The sequence below is a fragment of the Pristiophorus japonicus genome, chromosome 13 (genome assembly GCF_044704955.1).
Source record: "Pristiophorus japonicus isolate sPriJap1 chromosome 13, sPriJap1.hap1, whole genome shotgun sequence".
NCBI classification, from domain to species: domain Eukaryota; kingdom Metazoa; phylum Chordata; class Chondrichthyes; family Pristiophoridae; genus Pristiophorus; species Pristiophorus japonicus.
In genome coordinates this window covers 111,544,804-111,562,195 of record NC_091989.1, presented here as the reverse complement: position 1 = coordinate 111,562,195, position 17,392 = coordinate 111,544,804, and the positions used below count along the sequence as shown (strand labels likewise).

Here is a 17,392-nt window from a genome sequence, read left to right as displayed (position 1 = left end):
GGGGTGGGTGATGAGATCTCGGGACTGTCAGGAGAAGTAACAACATTCTCACAAGAAATGGGAATACTGTCCGGGCACATGCAGGAGGGAATGTCACAGGTAGCTGATACAATGCTGGTAAACATGAGGGAGGGAATGTCTCAGGTAGTTGATGTGCTGTCAGTGAACATGAGGGAGGGAATGTTGGAGGTAGTTGATGTGCTGTCAGTGAACATGAGGGAGGGAATGTTGGAGGTAGTTGATGTGCTGTCAGTGAACATGAGGGAGGGAATGTTGGAGGTAGTTGAGACACTGTCAGGGCACATGAGGGAGGGAATGTCAGAGTTAGCTGCTGCAATAAGGGAACACGCCCAGACCCAGTGGCCATTGACAGAATCAACTGCCATTCCCACTCCAATCCGCAGACCAGCCTCTGAAGAGGCCCAAGCCGGGCCTTCCACATTACTGCCTACATCTCCCACCTCCCACATTAAGAAGTGCACATTACCCAAGATGTTTGAAAGAATAAGCTTGGTACCAACCCGAGAAATGTTGCGCCACCTCTATGGGTAGGGGTGGAGTCAACAAGACCAAGCACAGCGGGTGGTCTTAGAATAAGGTGGAGGAGAGATGGGTGCAGCCTTTCTTTGCTGCTGTTGTTGTTGTTGTTATTATTATTGTTATTATTATTGTTGTAACTGTTCTCAAATTAAAAGCTTTTTGTAAGTTATATAAATTTACAAGTTTAAAAGTTTTTAAGTAATCTTAGAGTTTGTAAGCGATTTTAACGTTAGTAAGTGATCCTAACTGAAAACTTTAAAGTTTGATACAAGAATATTTTTATTAAAGTTAAGTTAAGTAAAAACAAGTATTTGTTAAACTTTTGAATAAAATATATCTTAAATTATAACTGAATCATTTCCATTATTTGCTCCATTAACACAACACAACATTACAGAACAGGTCCAAATAGTAAACATGGTCCATTTAGAATAGTTGTCGCTGAGCCTTCAGGCAGCAAAGCGTTCACGGATGAGCTGCTGGCACAAGACTCAAGCAATCGTTGAAGGGGCACGACGGCCTGCCCTCCTCCGCCGTCATGTTCCGGGTTCAGTTAGTTGCATAGCTTCCTCCTCCTCGTCATCTGCATCTTCCTCCTCACCATCAGCCATTTTCTTCTATTATCAGCTGCTGCTGCCTCATGGTGGCTAAGTTATGCAGCATGCAACACACAACAGTGAACTGACCGACAATCTCAGGGGAGTATTGCAAGTAGCCTCCGGAATGGTCCAGGCATCGGAAACGCTATTACAAGATGCCAATGACCCTCTCTATTATGCTGCACGTTGCAATGTGCAACATGTTGTATTCCTGGTCAGCTTCCGTCTGAGTTAGGTGTAGGGACATCATGAACCAGGTGGTGAGGTCGTACCCTTTGTCTCCCAGCAGCCAGCTCTGCCCTTCTGGCTGTTGCTGAAACATGGCAGATATAATGCTCTCTCGTAGGATGAATGCATCATGGGTGCTTCCAGGGTATCTTGCATCGACTGCCATGATGTGATGTATGTCGTCACAGATAAACTGCACATTCAGAGTGGAAGCCTTTTCTGTTCCTGTACATCTCGGAATCCTCCAAACGTGCTCGCAAGGCCATGTGGATACAATCAATGCAGCCTTTGGGAAGCCAGCAATCCTGGAGAAGCCCACAGCCCTTTCATGCATTGCCTGGGTGGTCATGGGGAACTTTATGTTGTCATTCCTCCGGGCATATAGTGCAGCAGTCACCTGCCGAACGCAGATATGTGTTGCATGTTGAGAAATGGCGCACACATCCCCAGTTGTGGCCTGGAATGATCCAGATGCATAAAATGATTGTACAGCTGTAACCTTCACCTCAACTGACAAAGCAGTCTTCCTGACACTTCTAGGTTGCAGGCCTGTTTTTTTTAACTCCACATCTCGGTTACAACTTCTTTGCGGAAACGCAGCCTTCTGACACAGTCTGCATCACTAAGGTGCAGGTACGAACGCCTGTCTCGATATACCCGACATGGGTAAGACACCCTGCCCATCATCCTACGTGCTCTGAGGTTCCTCATGCGATGATGTCGAATCAATAGTCTCCTCCGCAGCACCATCATGCAGAAGTTTGCACGAGGTATGGCATTGTCAATATTGCCCCCATGATTAAATTGTATCTTTGCAAGAAGCTCAAAACAGCGGGACAAGCTTCTTTGTTGTCTCTCTCCCCAAGGTCGACACCCTAGTATGGACCACACCTAGGTCTGCGCATGCGCAATAGGTTTGCTTAGAACGGGAAGCTAGGCATTCAAATGAGGACATTTGGGGCAACGAAGTCTAATTTTAGATTTTTTTCAAAGTACCACCCCACCACTGACCGAATGTCTCCTCACTGGGCTCGAGGGTTGGCCGGCAGAATCGCTCCCTCGCCCGGACACAGGGGCTCGGCAAACACCTACCTCCGGCTTCTTTTGATGCTGCTGTGTAGTGTAAAGGTTCTCATCCCTTCAGTTCGGCTTCCACACCGCCCCCTCCCCTCCCCAGGCTTCTTTTGAAGCTGAGCCCCAAGCCCCCCTGCCCGGGCGAGGAACCGATTCTGCCGACCAACACTCCGACCCTCGAGCCCGGTTTGGAGACGTTCAGTGGTGGTTTGTCACTTTGAAAAAAATCCAAAATTAAAGAATTGCATTTAAGTTTGAAAAAATTAAGCTTCATGATGCATATTTAATGTGTTCTTGACTCCCACCAAAGCTTCGCCAATAAACAATGGTGTCTTTCTGTGCCGATTTTTTAATGAGTGCTGTTTTTTTTAAGTGCCCAGAAGGTTTATTGCGAGTGGCACATACGCCGTCCCAGCAAAAATGTAAGTTGGCCAAACTTGCATAAATGTGAAAAACTGGTGCAGACATCAGGTTATGCCACCATGATGCAAAAAAAACGAACCTAAAAAAGTCGTAAGAGTTACACTGGCGCACAATCTTTGAGGAAACTTGGATATTTTAATTTAGGCCAAAAAAAGCGGCACACGCCAAAAAAACAGCGCAGGTAACTGGGGAAAATTGAACCCTTAGAGTGGACACTATGAGAAAATGGTGTGAAATGAAAGGTGTGTATGTATTGTGGAGAAGTGCAGTGGAAGAAGCCGAGCTCCCTGTGCTGAGCATTTCTTAACCCAGGCAACGGGACACAGCTTCTGCACATATCTTTCTGTGTAGGTGTTGAACACTTTAATCAGGACAATGTAAAGATGGAATGCTTCAATCCCCATCCAGGTAGAACTGTAGAGTAAGAATGAATGCAGGCCCATGGCAATGGCTTTACTCAGACCCTCGATGGTGCGAGATGTCAGTCACTCGTGGAGCAGGAAACTCAGCTTCAGGAGGAACAGTGCACTGCTGAGATTAACGTGGATTTTAATAGCGCTCTCGACCTTCGCTTTCCTGTATAAGAAAAAAGATCCTGAAGCATCAGCAAGGAATTTTCTCCCTTTCTATTTGTCCTCTCGGTCTGTTCTCTGTAACCGATCAGGCGAGTGTTCAGCCTGCTCCAAAACTTGCCCTCTTCTGGGTGGCCACTAGGTGGCGCCAGAGACCGTACAATTCTGGGTGGCCACTAGGTGGCGCCAGAGACCGTACAATTATGATGGTCTCTTGATCGGACAGAACACATTTCCTGCTCAATGCAACTCAGATCAAAAACTGATTCAAATCCGCTCCTGCTCTTTGAAATGAAGTAGGGTTCCCCAATATGCAGTGCCACCAAACCCCCTCTCTCCACAAGAGAAATCATTTGCTAAATCATCTGGGGTTCCTTGAGAAAACACAAAGTTAATGAGGTTAAATAGATCCTGGATACAGGGCATGATCCATGGGGACCTCCCCTGAGGATCACATGGATTTAGAAAGTTGTCTCCTTGGTCAAAACTTAAATCCAATCTAAAAATACATTTATGGCGCTTTCTGTTTCATTACTTTCTGCTGCTCCATTTTTGGGCATCCTCTGCAAAATGAAGACTATTTAGTGTGAAATGGTAAAATCTAAATTAGTAAGGTAGTGTCCCTTGGCCTGGAGAGAGTTGCACAATCTGACTTTCAGAAGTTTATCTACGTTAATCCTGCATTCCCGGGTCACTGCACGGGATTGAACCAGACTGTTTACATCCTCCGCCTCCTATTTCATCCCAATTCAGAGTTCAACCGTCTAGTTCCACCTCGGTAATATCACCCACTTCCTGCACTGCCTCAGCCCACCTGCTGCCCATCCCACATCTATGTTTGTGTTACCTGCAGGCTCGACTATTCCAACACTTTCCTGTTCAGCTCCCATCCTCCACGTTCCGTAAACTTCATCCAAAACTCTGCTGTCCGTGTCCTAACTCGCACCAAGTCCCGTCCACCCATCACCCCTGTGCTCACTGATGACATTGGCTCTCGATCCAGCAAATTTAAATTCTCATCCGTTTGTTCAAATCCCTCCATGGCCTCCCTATCTCTGTAATCTCCTCCAGCCCCACAACCCCCCGAGATCTCTGCGCTCCTCCAATTCTGGACTCTTGAGCATCCCCCACTTCCTTCGCTCCACCATTGGTGGCCGTGCCTTCAGCTGCCTGGGCCCCAAGCTCTGGAATTCCCTCCCTAAACCTCTCCGACTCTCTATCTCTCCTCTGACTTTCCTTAAAAGCCACCTCTGACCCTTTCAAATATCTCCTTCTTGGATCGTTGTCTGATTGCCGTTCTGTGAAGGTGGTATATAAATGTAAATTGCTCACATTGAAAAATATGGTGTACAGCCAACTAAACAGGTTGAACTTAAGTCTCCATTTTGTGATGAAGTTACTTGAACCTCTGTCGACCTTTTGATGTCAGTCACATAGGCACCATATTGACATGTGACGAAGGGTCAGCGACCTGAAACGTTAACTCTGTTTCTCTCCACAGATGCTATCTGACCCGCTGAGATTTCCAGCATTTTCTGTTTATATTTCAGATTCCAGCATCTGCAGTATTTTGCTTTTATATTGACACTCTTTGGTTTATAAAGGTGATAATAATTGGGATTGATTAGCAGGGATGCTGGACATGGTCTGAATTGTCTGATAGCAAGCTGTTGAAATATTGACAGGTCAATAAAGTGCCAAACATCTGTGGACAGAATCGGTTGTGAAAAGTTAGGGATTAAATACCATTTTTCTGATTATGGTTGAATAATTGGAGAAAGTCATTAGGGGAGGAATTTGAGTCGTTTGCGCCTCGTGTTGGGGGGGCGCTAATGGGTTGCAAATGACCTTGTCACCGGGTGCGGTGCCGTTAACAACTCACCATATTCGGCGGGAGTTTAGTGGCGGAGTTACAGTGTTGTTACCGATCCCCCACGCCCGGAGATCTTGCCGATTAATATGGTTTGGTTATAGCTTTACAAACTACATTTATCCAAAAAAATAAAGCTTTCACAGCCATTTTGTACCGTCCCTGTGCGGTGGATTATTAACGGGCAAAAGCCTCTGCTCCAATGAGGTGAGCCATTGCTGAATCCTGCCCGTCGATGTCAATTATTGGTTCTCCATCTACATTTACCATTTCCATCCAGGGCTAGAATACGGGGCTCAATTTTCCCCAGTGATTTGCGCCGTGTTTTTGGAGTAGGTTGCATTTTTTGGCATTTTTTAATCAAATTTTTGGCGTATTTATTTTTTTCAAACTTTCCCCTGTGATCTACGTCGGCATAACTGAATAATTATGATTTTTCTAGGCCAGTTTTTTTTTACGTCATAGTAAACGTTTTTTTGATGTTCCCTCATGTCTGCGGCGGTTTTTTCAATTGTTCGCAGTTTGGCCAACATTTTTTTCTCTTAGGTTGGCGTATCTGGCCATTCACGAAATAGCTTCTGTTGAGTTAAGAAACCAGCGCACATTCACAAATCTGCACTGAAAGACGCCTTTGTTTTTAAAAGAACACTGTCAAAATCAATAATAAAGTTCAACTTTTTTTTTAACCTGTCAACATAGAAGTGTAAATTCGTTGGATTTCAGAAGTTTTCTCATTTTTTTACTCACTCACACGCCACCAGTGTACATCTTGAAGAAGGCCTGGAGGGTTGTAGAATCGGCCTCGCGTCCAGACACAACGGCGTGGGGTTGAGCTACAAAACAAGTCGTGGGGGAGGAAGAGAGGAGAGAGCTGATCTTACAGCTTGTAGCCTGGGGGGGGGGGAGGGGGGAGGGAGAGAGCCGATCTTACAGCTTGTAGCCCAGGGGGGAAGAGAGGAGGGAGAGAGAGAGAGGATCTTACAGCTTGTAGCCCAGGGGAGAAGAGAGGAGGGAGAGAGCTGATCTTACAGCTTGTAGCCCAGGGGGGAAGAGAGGAGGGAGGGAGCTGATCTTATAGCTTGTAGCCCGGGGATGGGGAGGAGAGAGAGAGAGAGAGAGGATCTTACAGCTTGTAGCCCGGGGGGAGGAGAGAGAGAGGTCACAAGGGGGGGTGAGGGTGGGGGGGAGAGAGGAGACCCTGAGGGCTCAGCGACAACTATTCCACATGGACATGTTTACTATTTGGAACTGTACCATAATGTTGTGTTGTATTAATGGAACATAGTTCATTTTAATGTAAAATATATTTTATTCAAACGTTTACAATAACTTAACTTTAATAAAATTATTCTTGTATCAAACGTCACTTTAAGATCACTCTTTAAGATCACTTAAAAACTTTAAGATCACTTATAAACTTGTAAATTTATATAACTGCAAAAAACTTTTAATTTGAGAACAGATACAACAGTAACAATAATAACAACAACAGCAGCAGCAAAGAAAGGCTGCCCCCATCTCTCATCCCCCTATTCTAAGACCGCCCGCTGCACTTGGTCTTGGCCCCTCCACCACCCCTGCCCGCAGGCGGTGGCGCAGTGTTTCTGGGCTTGATACCAAGCTTATTCTTTCTAACACCTTGGGTACTGCTCACCTCTTGAGGGTGGGGGGGCGTCAGCATCAGGCGGCAAGTTGGAGGGTCCGGCTTTGGGCTCTTCAGAGGCTGGTGTGGGGATTGCAGTGGGAGTGGCAGTTGATTCTGTCAATGGACGCGGGATCTGGGCATGTTAGAAACATAGAAACATAGAAAATAGGTGCAGGAGTAGGCCATTCGGCCCTTCGAGCCTGCACCACCATTCAATAAGATCATGGCTGATCATTCCCTCAATAACCCTTTCCTGCTTTCCCTCCATACCCCTTGATCCCCTTAGCCATAAGGGCCTTATGTAACTCCCTCTTGAATATATCCAATGAACTGGTATCAACAACTCTGCGGCAGGAAATTCCACAGGTTAACAACTCTCTGAGTGAAGAAGTTTTTCCTCATCTCAGTCCTAAACGGCTTGCCCCTTATCCTAAGACTATGTCCCCTGGTTCTGGCCTTCCCCAACATCAGGAACATTCTTCCCGGATCTAGCCTGTCCAGTCCAGTCAGAATCTTATATGTTCTGTGAGATCCCCTCTCATCCTTCTAAACTCCAGTGTATAAAGGCTCAGTTGATCCAGTCTCTCCTCATATGACGGTCCAGCCATCCCGGGAATCAGTCTGGTGAACATTCGCTGCACTCCCTCAGTAGCAAGAACGTCCTTCCTCAGATTAGGAGACCAAAACTGAACACAATATTCCAGGTGGGGCCTCACCGAGGCTCTGTACAACTGCAGCAAGACTTCCCTGCTCCTATACTCATTGCAACTTATTGCATGTTCCCTTATTGCAACAGCTAACTCCAACATGCCGTCCCTCATGCAACCTGACATTGTCTCAGCAGCCTGCAACATTCCCTCCCTCATGGCCACTGACGTGGTTTGCACTACCTCTGACATTCCCTCTGTTATATATGTAAGCTTGTATATACTCTGTATAGCCACCAGAGTGTTTATCATCTGGAGTCCCAAGGGATCTCATAATCCCTTGGGAGCACAGGTATTTAAGGAGGCCTCACAGGTTGGAGAGGCACTCTGGAGACCTGCAATAAAAGTCTACGGTCACACTTTACTTTGAGCTCACAGTGTTCAGTCTGACTCTTTCTTCATACATAACAACTGGCGACAAGGTACAGATAGTGAATCCAAAGATGCAGAGAACAGTGGACATCCTGGAGAAATTATCCGAGGGAGATGATTGGGAAACATTTGTGGAGCGACTCGACCAATACTTCATAGCCAACAAACTGGATGGAGAAGAGAACGCTGCCAAATGAAGGGCGATTCTCCTCACCGTCTGCGCGGCACCAACTTATGGCTTCATGAAAAATCTTTCTCCAGCGAAACCCACAGAGAAATCGTACGATGATTTGTGCATACTGGTCCGGAAGCATTTGAGCCTGAAGGAAAACGTTCTGATGGTGAGGTACCGGTTCTACACCTACAAAAGGTCTGAAGGCCACAAAGTGGCGAGTTATGTCGCCGAGCTAAGACGCCTTGCAGGACATTGCAAATTTGAAGGACATTTGGAGCACATGCTCAGAGACTTTTTCGTACTTGGCATTGGCCACGAAACCATACTTTTGACTGTAGAGACCCCAACCTTGAGTAAGGCCATAGCGATAGCCCAGGCGTTCACTGCCACCAGTGACAATGCTAAGCAAATCTCTCAGCACACAAGTGTTGCTACAAGTACTGTGAACAAAGTGATGTTGCTTTCAAATCGCGACATAGGGCAGGTCAAACATGCCGGCAGCTGCACATCCACACATGTCTCAGAGTCCACCATCAAGGGTGATGAATGCAAAGCCATTAACACCTGGTTGGTGCTGTGGGGGTGATCATCGTTTCCATTCATGCCGCTTCAAAGGGTATGTTTGCAAGGGCTGTGGAACAATGGGACACCTGCAACGTATGTGCAGGCAAGCTGCAAATCCTGTTAATCCTGCAAACCACCACTTTGCAGAGGAGGACAGATCCACGGTAGATCACGATGAACCAGAGCCTTAGACCGAGGAGGCAGAGGTACATGGGGTGCCCACATTTACCACGAATTGTCCCCCGATAATGCTGAATGTTGAACTAAATGGACTCCCGGTGTCAATGGAGCTGGACACGGGCGCGAGCCAGTCCATCATGGGCAAAAAGACTTTTGAAAAATTGTGGTGCAGCAAAGCCTCAAGGCCAGTGTTAATTCCAATTCGCATGAAACTAAGAACGTATACAAAGGAACTGATTCCCGTAATTGGCAGTGCTACTGTAAAGGTCTCCTATGATGGAGCGGTGCACAAGCTACCATTCTGGATGGTACAGGGCGATGGCCCCACGCTGTTCGGCAGGAGCTGGCTGGGAAAGATACGCTGGAACTGGGACGATGTCCGAGCGCTATCGCCCGCTGACGACAATTTGTGTGCCAAGGTCTTAAACAAGTTCCCTTCGCTGTTCGAAGCATCGGGAAATTCCAAGGAGCAAAAGTGCAGATCCACCTAATTCCGGGGGCGTGACCCATCCATCAGAAGACGAGAGCAGTACCGTACATGATGAGAGAAAGAGTAGGGATCGAGCTAGACCGGCTGCAAAGAGAGGGCATCATTTCACCGATCGAATTCAACGAGTGGGCCAGTCCGATTGTCCCAGTCCTCAAGGGAGACGGCACCATTAGAATCTGTGGTGATTACAAAGTTTCTCCCTGCAGGACCAATACCCACTACCAAAGGCCAGCGACCTCTTTGCAACGCTGACGGGAGGTAAGACATTTACGAAGCTGGATTTGACTTCAGCCTACATGATGCAGGAGCTGGAGGAATCATCAAAGGGCCTAACCTGCATCAACACACACAAAGGTCTCTTCAATTATAACAGATGCCTGTTTGGAATTTGATCAGTGGCGGTGATATTCCAGAGAAACATGGAAAGCTTACTGAAGTCAGTCCCAGGCACCGTGGTCTTCCAGGACGACATCTTCGTTACAGGTCGGGACACAGTCGAGCATCTGCAGAACCTGGAGGAGGTACTTAGTCGACTTAACTGCGTGGGGCTCAGGTTAAAATGCTCGAAGTGCAATTTCCTGGTGCCTGAAGTGGTGTTCCTGGGAAGGAGAATCACGGCAGACGGCATCAGGCTCACTGATTCAAAGACTGAGGCAATTGAGAATGCACCGAGGCCACAGAACGTGACGGAGTTGCAGCGTTTCTAGGACTCCTGAACTACTTTGGTAACTTCTTACCGGGTCTCAGCACATTGTTAGAACCATTGCATGCCTTACTGCGTAAAGGGGATGAATGGGTTTGGGGCAAAAGCCAAGAAAATGCGTTTGTAAAAGCTAGAAAATTGTTATGCTCAAACAAATTGCTTGTGTTGTATGATCCATGTAAGCGTTTGGTACTAGCATGTGATGCGTCGCCATATGGCGTCGGGTGTATATTGCAACAAGCTAATGATTTTGGGAAATTGCAACCGGTGGCTAATGCATCTAGGAGTCTGTCGAAGGCTGAGAGAGCCTACAGCATGATTGAAAAAGAAGCGTTAGCATGTGTCTATGGGGTAAAGAAAATGCATCAATACGTATTTGGACTAAAATTCGAATTGGAAACTGACCATAAGGCACTTATATCCCTGTTTCCGAGAGTAAGGGGATAAATACGAATGCATCGGCCCGCATCCAGAGATGGGCGCTCACATTGTCCGCATACAACTACGCCATCCGCCACAGGCCAGACACAGAAAACTGTGCCGATGCTCTCAGTAGGCTGCCATTGCCCACCACGGGGGTAGAAATGGCGCAGCCTGCAGATTTATTCATGGTTATGGAAGCATTTGAGAGTGAGCAATCACTCATCACAGCCCGGCAGGTTAAAACCTGGACGAGCCAGGACCCCTTATTATCCCTAGTCAAAAACTATTGCTTCACGGGAGCTGGTCCAGTGTCCCAGTAGAAATGCAGTAAGAGATAAAGCCGTTTCAGCGGCGCAAAGGTGAAATATCTATACAGGCAGACTGCCTTCTGTGGGGTAATCAGGTAGTGGTTCATCAGTGACCTCCACAGTACCCACCCAGGCATCGTAATGATGAAAGCGATAGCCAGAACCCATGTGTGGTGGCCCGGTATCAATGCGGAATTCGAGTCCTGCGTGCACAGATGTAACACATGCTCGCAGCTAAGCAATGCACCCAGGGAGGCGCCACTAAGCTTATGATCTTGGCCCTCCAAACCGTTGTCTCGGGTCCATGTCGACTATGCAGGCCCGTCCTTGGGTAAAATGTTCCTTGTGGTTGTAGATGCGTACTCCAAATGGATTGAATGTGAGATAATGTCGGCAAGCACGTCCAATGCCACTACTGAAAGCCTGCGGGTTATGTTTGCCATGCACGGCCTGCCCGATGTACTGGTGAGTGACAACGGGCCATGTTTTACCAGTGCTGAGTTCAAGGAATTCATTACCCTTAACGGGATCAAACATGTTACATCTGTCCCATTTAAACCAGCATCCAATGGTCAGGCAGAGAGAGCAGTGCAAACCATCAAGCAGGATTTGAAGAGGGTAACGGAAGGCTCACTGCAGACTTGCCTATCCCGAGTCCTGCTTAGCTACCGCACGAGACTCCATTCGCTCACTAGGATCCCACCTGCTGAACTGCTCATGAAAAGAGCACTTAAGACAAGGCTCTCATTAGTTCACCCCGATCTACATGAACAGGTAGAGAGCAGGCGGCTCCAACAAAGTCAATATTATGATAGCACAAATGTGTCACGTGAGATTGAAATCAACTATCCTGTATTTGTATTGAATTATGGACAAGGTGGCTTCCCGGCACTGTTGTGGTTAAAGAGGGGAGCAGGGTGTTTAGGATCAAACTCTCAAATGGACTCATTCACCGGAATCACTTGGACCAAATCACACTCAGATTCACGGACTATCCTGAGCAACCCACCTTGGACCCTACCTTCTTTGACCCCCCAACACACACACCAGTGGCAACCGACACTGCGGTTGACCACGAAGCAGAATCCATCATCCACAGCAGCCCAGCAAGACTCACCACACCAGGCAACCCAGCAAGGCCAGCTGCACAGCAGCCCAGCGAGGGCCCAACAGACGATTCACCAATACCAGCATTTTCCCCGAGACGATCCACCAGGGCAAGAAGGGCCCCAGATCGACTCACCTTGTAAATAGTTATACTGTTGACTTTGGGGGGAGGGGGGGGAGTGTTGTTATATATGTAAACTTGAATATACTCTGTACAGCCACTAGAGGGCTCATCCCCTGGAGTCCCAAGGATCCCATAATCCCTTGGGAGCACAGGTATTTAAGGAGGCCTCACAGGTTGGAGAGACACTCTGGAGACCTGCAATAAAAGACTACGGTCATACTTTACTTTGAGCTCACAATATTCAGTCTGACTCTTCCTTCATAACACCCTCCCTAATGGCCAGTGACGTGGTTTGCACTACCTCTGACACTCCCTCCCTCATGGCCACTATTCCCTCACTGATGGTCCCAGATATTGTTCCTATTTCTCGTGAGAGTGTTGTTACTTCTCTCGACAGTCCGGCTACCTCATCATTCACCCCAATGATGGTGTCCAAGAGTGATAGGGTAAGGTCAAAGCTCTCTGCACTCAATGACATCATCTGAATCACATCTGTTACATCCTGCATCTCAGGAGAGCGTGGTCAAACTCTCCTTCCCCTCCTCCCCATGGGTATGGCTCACATCACACCACTGGGACCCGCAGCCTGGGACGGTGGGGCTGTAGGTGTGCCTCGCTGCACCACACCACTGGAACCCACAACATTGGAAGGAGGGAAACCATAGAATGTCCCACCAACACTCAAACCACTAGTCATGGAAGGGGCTGTCACCTCCATGAGCGGCCCCTCCTCCATATTCAGTACAATAGTGGGAGCTTCATCCAGCTCAGGCCACTCTCCGTCCCCCCCATGTTCTTGGTCTGGAGGGTGGGATTGGAAGATGTTCTCCTCTTCAGGCTTGTCTGCGTCTGAATCTTCTTCTGCATTGTCAGGGTTGGCCTCAAGTTCTGCAAAATATAACAGAACAGTCAAATGGTTAGCGGCAGAGAAGGGGGCAGGGTGGGTGGCATGAGTAGGCTCACACATCGCAGGCCAGGCAGCATCTGATTTGAAGGACCACAATGAATTTGCAGCACTTACCCTCTCCCTCGAGTGTGGGCCCAGCTTGTCCAGTACTGATTGCTTTTTTCCAGGCAGGACCCATCAAAGCAGCGACTCTCTCTTCCAAGGGTGGCAGTGGGTGCAGATTTGTCGGGCCTCCTCCTCTTCGAATTCTTTCCCTTTTGTTATGTGCCACTTTCCTCTGCAAAGATGAAAATGCAACTTTTTAGAGAGGGTGTCTTTCTGCTGGGTGCGACATATACAGCTGGTCACATTCACAATTGCATTGAATAAATGAAAATATTACTTACACTAACTACTTGACCAAGGTCCTGTCATTTCTTTTTACACTGGCTTCCAGATCTTGTGCTGGTCACCATTGAACAGTAATCTTCTGCAACTTGGTTCCAGCATTTCTTCATTTCTTTTGGTGGAACTTTGATGTGACCTCTGCTGGTGTCCAGCTCGTGTCATCTGGCCTCACTCACAGTAACTAGTGCCTCCACTTCTTCCTGTAGGAAATTCTTGGTCCTTGCTATGCGTTGCATCTTGCATTGCTCCAGTTGTTATTTTTCCAATGCTCTCACAGCACTCTTTCTCACACACACAACTGGCTCTTTAAAAATGACCGATTGCCAAATCCGAGCTGTACTGTCCATTGGCGTCCAATGCGTGTCCATTGGAACGATGTCAAAAATGTAACTTTTTTCCTGCACATGTGCAGAAGGTACAGCATCGTTTTTCGGCATGGACAGCAGGCTCCGCCCCCGAGGCGACTGGACACGCTGCGCGGCACCAAATTCGAATTATACATCGGGGAAATTTTGGCAAAATATTTCTGGGGCATTTCTGGCCTAGAAAACCTGGCATAACTCTGGCAATACGCCAGAAAACGGGCTTGGGGAAAATTGAGCCCATAGTTTCTTAATTACCAGCGTGGTGAAGGGGAGAGACGTGGTGATGCGCCAGCATGATGACGTCATCAGCGCTGCGCTGAGTAACAGCAGCGGACACTCCGCCCCTCTACTTACTGAACTTGCGCTCACGGCCGCGCTTCCGCCCCCATTATGATCGACTTCCGGGCAGCTTAAAAAAAAACCAAAGAGCGGAATTTCGCGCAAGAGGCCACCACATCTACCGCGGTGGTAAAAACAGTCGAAACACGGTGGGTGCGACCTGTTTTCGGCACGGGGCAATTTCAGCCCCAATATTTCTTGAACTATTATCAAACACGAGAAAGCATAGAGGGATAATTAGCTTAGAAATTGCGTTTGGAGGCCTAGGTCTAGAGTACACCTCCAATCGCGAAACAAAGCCGAAAGTCCCTCCAGGCGCCCAGGCTGTGAATTTTCATGGTCTCGGCCCTCCAGGTGTACGGCAGTGTGAAGGCCCAGGGATCCCAGGGTGCAGGCGATTCGCAAATGTCCCTGGGATCATGTGGGCCCAGTCCTCCAATGGTAAAGGAGAATTCCACTGCAATCTTTTATGAAGGGAATCCCCTAATGATATGCAATAGAATCCCCAAATATGAATACAATTCATAGAAATGGAATGTTATTCATAAGTACATTCATTGCAAAAACCGCAATAAAAATTAAATTTTTTGATAATTTTAAACATTATTAAAACTGTAATCTGGGGCAATATTTCCATAAACTCATTTAATAAAGTGCATGTGCATAACTTTGGATTTGTAAATGTTTAATTTATAGCTTCGATATCCCCTTACGCTGATGCGAGAAGACCTGGCCCAGCATGCATCAAACTAAGGCTTACTTGGGCAATTGGTGGCCAGTCGCTGGGCAAATCGCCCATCTCTGCACCAGCCATTGTTTTTTTGGAGCCCCCGTGGATGGCCTGCCAACGCGAACATTGACAGGCCGCAAGTTGGGATTTCACTCTGGAAATCCAGAACGTGCGGGGCATTTCAAAGGGATTACGATGGTGACCTCTGAGAGTAGGCCGTCACAGGCACAGCAATTTCAGGGCCATTGACCTTTCACTCCAGGACTAGGTACACACACAACCCCAACTGATAGGATGAACGTTTGCTGTTTCCATTGACTGCAGGGTGAAATAAGAAAGGAGAGTTTTATCTATTTCCTAGTGGTGGCCAGTCCACAGCACAAACCAGGCCATTATCCAGCACTCACACAGAGAGGCAACAAGATCGTTGTGGGAAATAGAAAAATATCATACAGGTGCAGTTGGTGAGGCTCAAGGCATAATATTTGTGCAGTGCAGAGATTGCTTCACCCTGCAGTGTTTGGGCTGCGCAGATTTTTCAAGCCTGCGCTGTCAGCTGTGGCTCAGTGGGTAGCACTTTGTCTCTGAGTCAGAAGGTTGTGGGTTCAAGTCCTACACCAGGGACTTGAGCACAAAATCTAGGCTGACACTCCAGTGTAGTGCTGAGGGAGCGCTGCACTGTCGGAGGTATTGTCTTTTGTATGAAATGTTAAACCAAGACCCCGTCTACTTTCTCAGGTGGACGTAAAAGATCCCATGGCATTATTTCAAAGAACAGCAGCAGAGTTATTCAGGGTGTCTTGGCCAATATTTATACCTCAATCAATATCACGTTTGCTGTGCGCATTGGCTCCCGGTTAAGCAAAGCCTGATTTCAAAATTCTCATCCTTGTTTTCAAATAACTCCATGGCCTCGCCCCTCCCTATCTCTGTAATCTCCTCCAGCCCCACAACCCCCCGAGATGTCTGCGCTCCTTCAATTCTGCCATCTTGAGCATCCCTGATTATAATCGCTCAACCATTGGTGGCCGTGCCTTCTGTTGCCTAGGCCACAAGCTCCGGAATTCCCTGCCTAAACCTCTCCGCTTCTCTACCTCTCTTTCCTCCTTCAAGACGCTCCTTAAAACATACCTCTTTGACCAGCACCTGCGCTAATTTCTACTTATGCGGTTCGGTGTTAATTTTTTAAATCTTAAAATACTCCTGTGAAGCACCTTGGGACGTTTCACTACTTTAAAGGCGCTATAGAATTACAAGTTGTTGTTGTTGTGGTTTGACTACCCTCTGTTTCTGTTACACAGCCGACATCATTCCAATGCCCCGTGCTTGTGTTATCTGTAATTAAAATGTAGTTTTTAAAATGATACTGATGATGTCTAAAAAAAATGAAAAGATTTTTTAAGGTATTTTAATTACCATTTGGTCAAAATCCCAGAAGACACATTTCTGTGCTAAAGTGCCCTGAAAGCAGAAACAATTAATTGAATGTGTTTAATGCTGTATTTTCTTTTGCACTTTACATTACACAAGTCTATAAAGGTTGAGTTATTTTCTTACCATCGGCTCTTTATATCTGAGTTTAATAATCACAGGGTTTCTGAGATTTATAACACTTTGGTTTCCCAATGTGACTCCAATCACTATCAGCCAGACGCTGGCTGTTGTTTCCATCCTGCACAAACACACAACATGGATTGTGGACTCTTGTTAATGTTGCACTAAATGGGGCTGATTGTAATGTCTCCTCCTGGCCTGAAGGTGGCATTGGAACACTGCCATCTTGGGTGGCGATCCTGGGACGAGTGACTGAACAGCTGCCTGATTCAGGCAGGAGGCCCCATGGAACCTAAAATCGGGGCCCTGTGACATCCATAGAACCCTGATTGCAGTTTGAGGTATAAATGTGGGGAGCGTGTGCCGCGCAGGCTCCGCACAATTCCACCGGCATTGAGCGGCCGAACCAGTCAACCTTAAAGGGAGCGTTGGAGACATTTATTTTTGTCGGGCCAGGAGCAGCAGGAGCCTTCCTCCTGGGCTCACAAAAAACCTCCAGCTCACTGCTGGCCTGCTCGGCCCCCATCCTGGGATTGACTCCCCCTCCCCAGGCTCCGACTGTTAGCAGCTCCACGTAGCAGCGGCTGATTCCCACCCTCCCCAACCCGTCAGCTATCCCGGTTTGGTGCCTGTAGTTCGGCGGCTGCACGTAAATGAGGTCCGGGCCTCCAAGTGGGGCTGATCTGAACTTGAGGCACACAACAGGAGGTCAGCAGACGGAGCGCGCCAGACCGCTATTGTCGCTATTTTGAGAGCAGCGCCTCATTTACACGTAACCGGTGAGGTGTGAGTGGCAAATAGGCGCTGTGAGACACGGCTCATCGGGCGGGGCTGGAGGGAAGGAGAGAACTCATCCAGCTCCTGCCTGGAGCCACCCGCAGTGAGAGCCTGGGGCCATCCCGGGTAGGGCGGGACCGTACATGGCAGTGCACTGAGCTTTTCTCTGTGGACCCGGGGAGAGCATGACTGCTCCTGGTGGACCCACAAAAACAAAAATATTTAACAA

The 17,392-nt window shown here is 47.7% G+C and overlaps 1 protein-coding gene across 1 annotated transcript in view; it reads right to left on the bottom strand.

The window, feature by feature from the left end:
* LOC139278169 (uncharacterized) overlaps positions 1-16,281 on the bottom strand; it is a 101,201-nt gene extending 84,920 nt beyond the window's left edge. Inside the window, exon 1 of the mRNA XM_070896822.1 lies at positions 16,249-16,281. The gene's annotated coding sequence lies outside the window, so the exon portion shown is untranslated. The remainder of the gene's footprint in view (positions 1-16,248) is intronic.
* Positions 16,282-17,392: the final 1,111 nt, after the last annotated feature.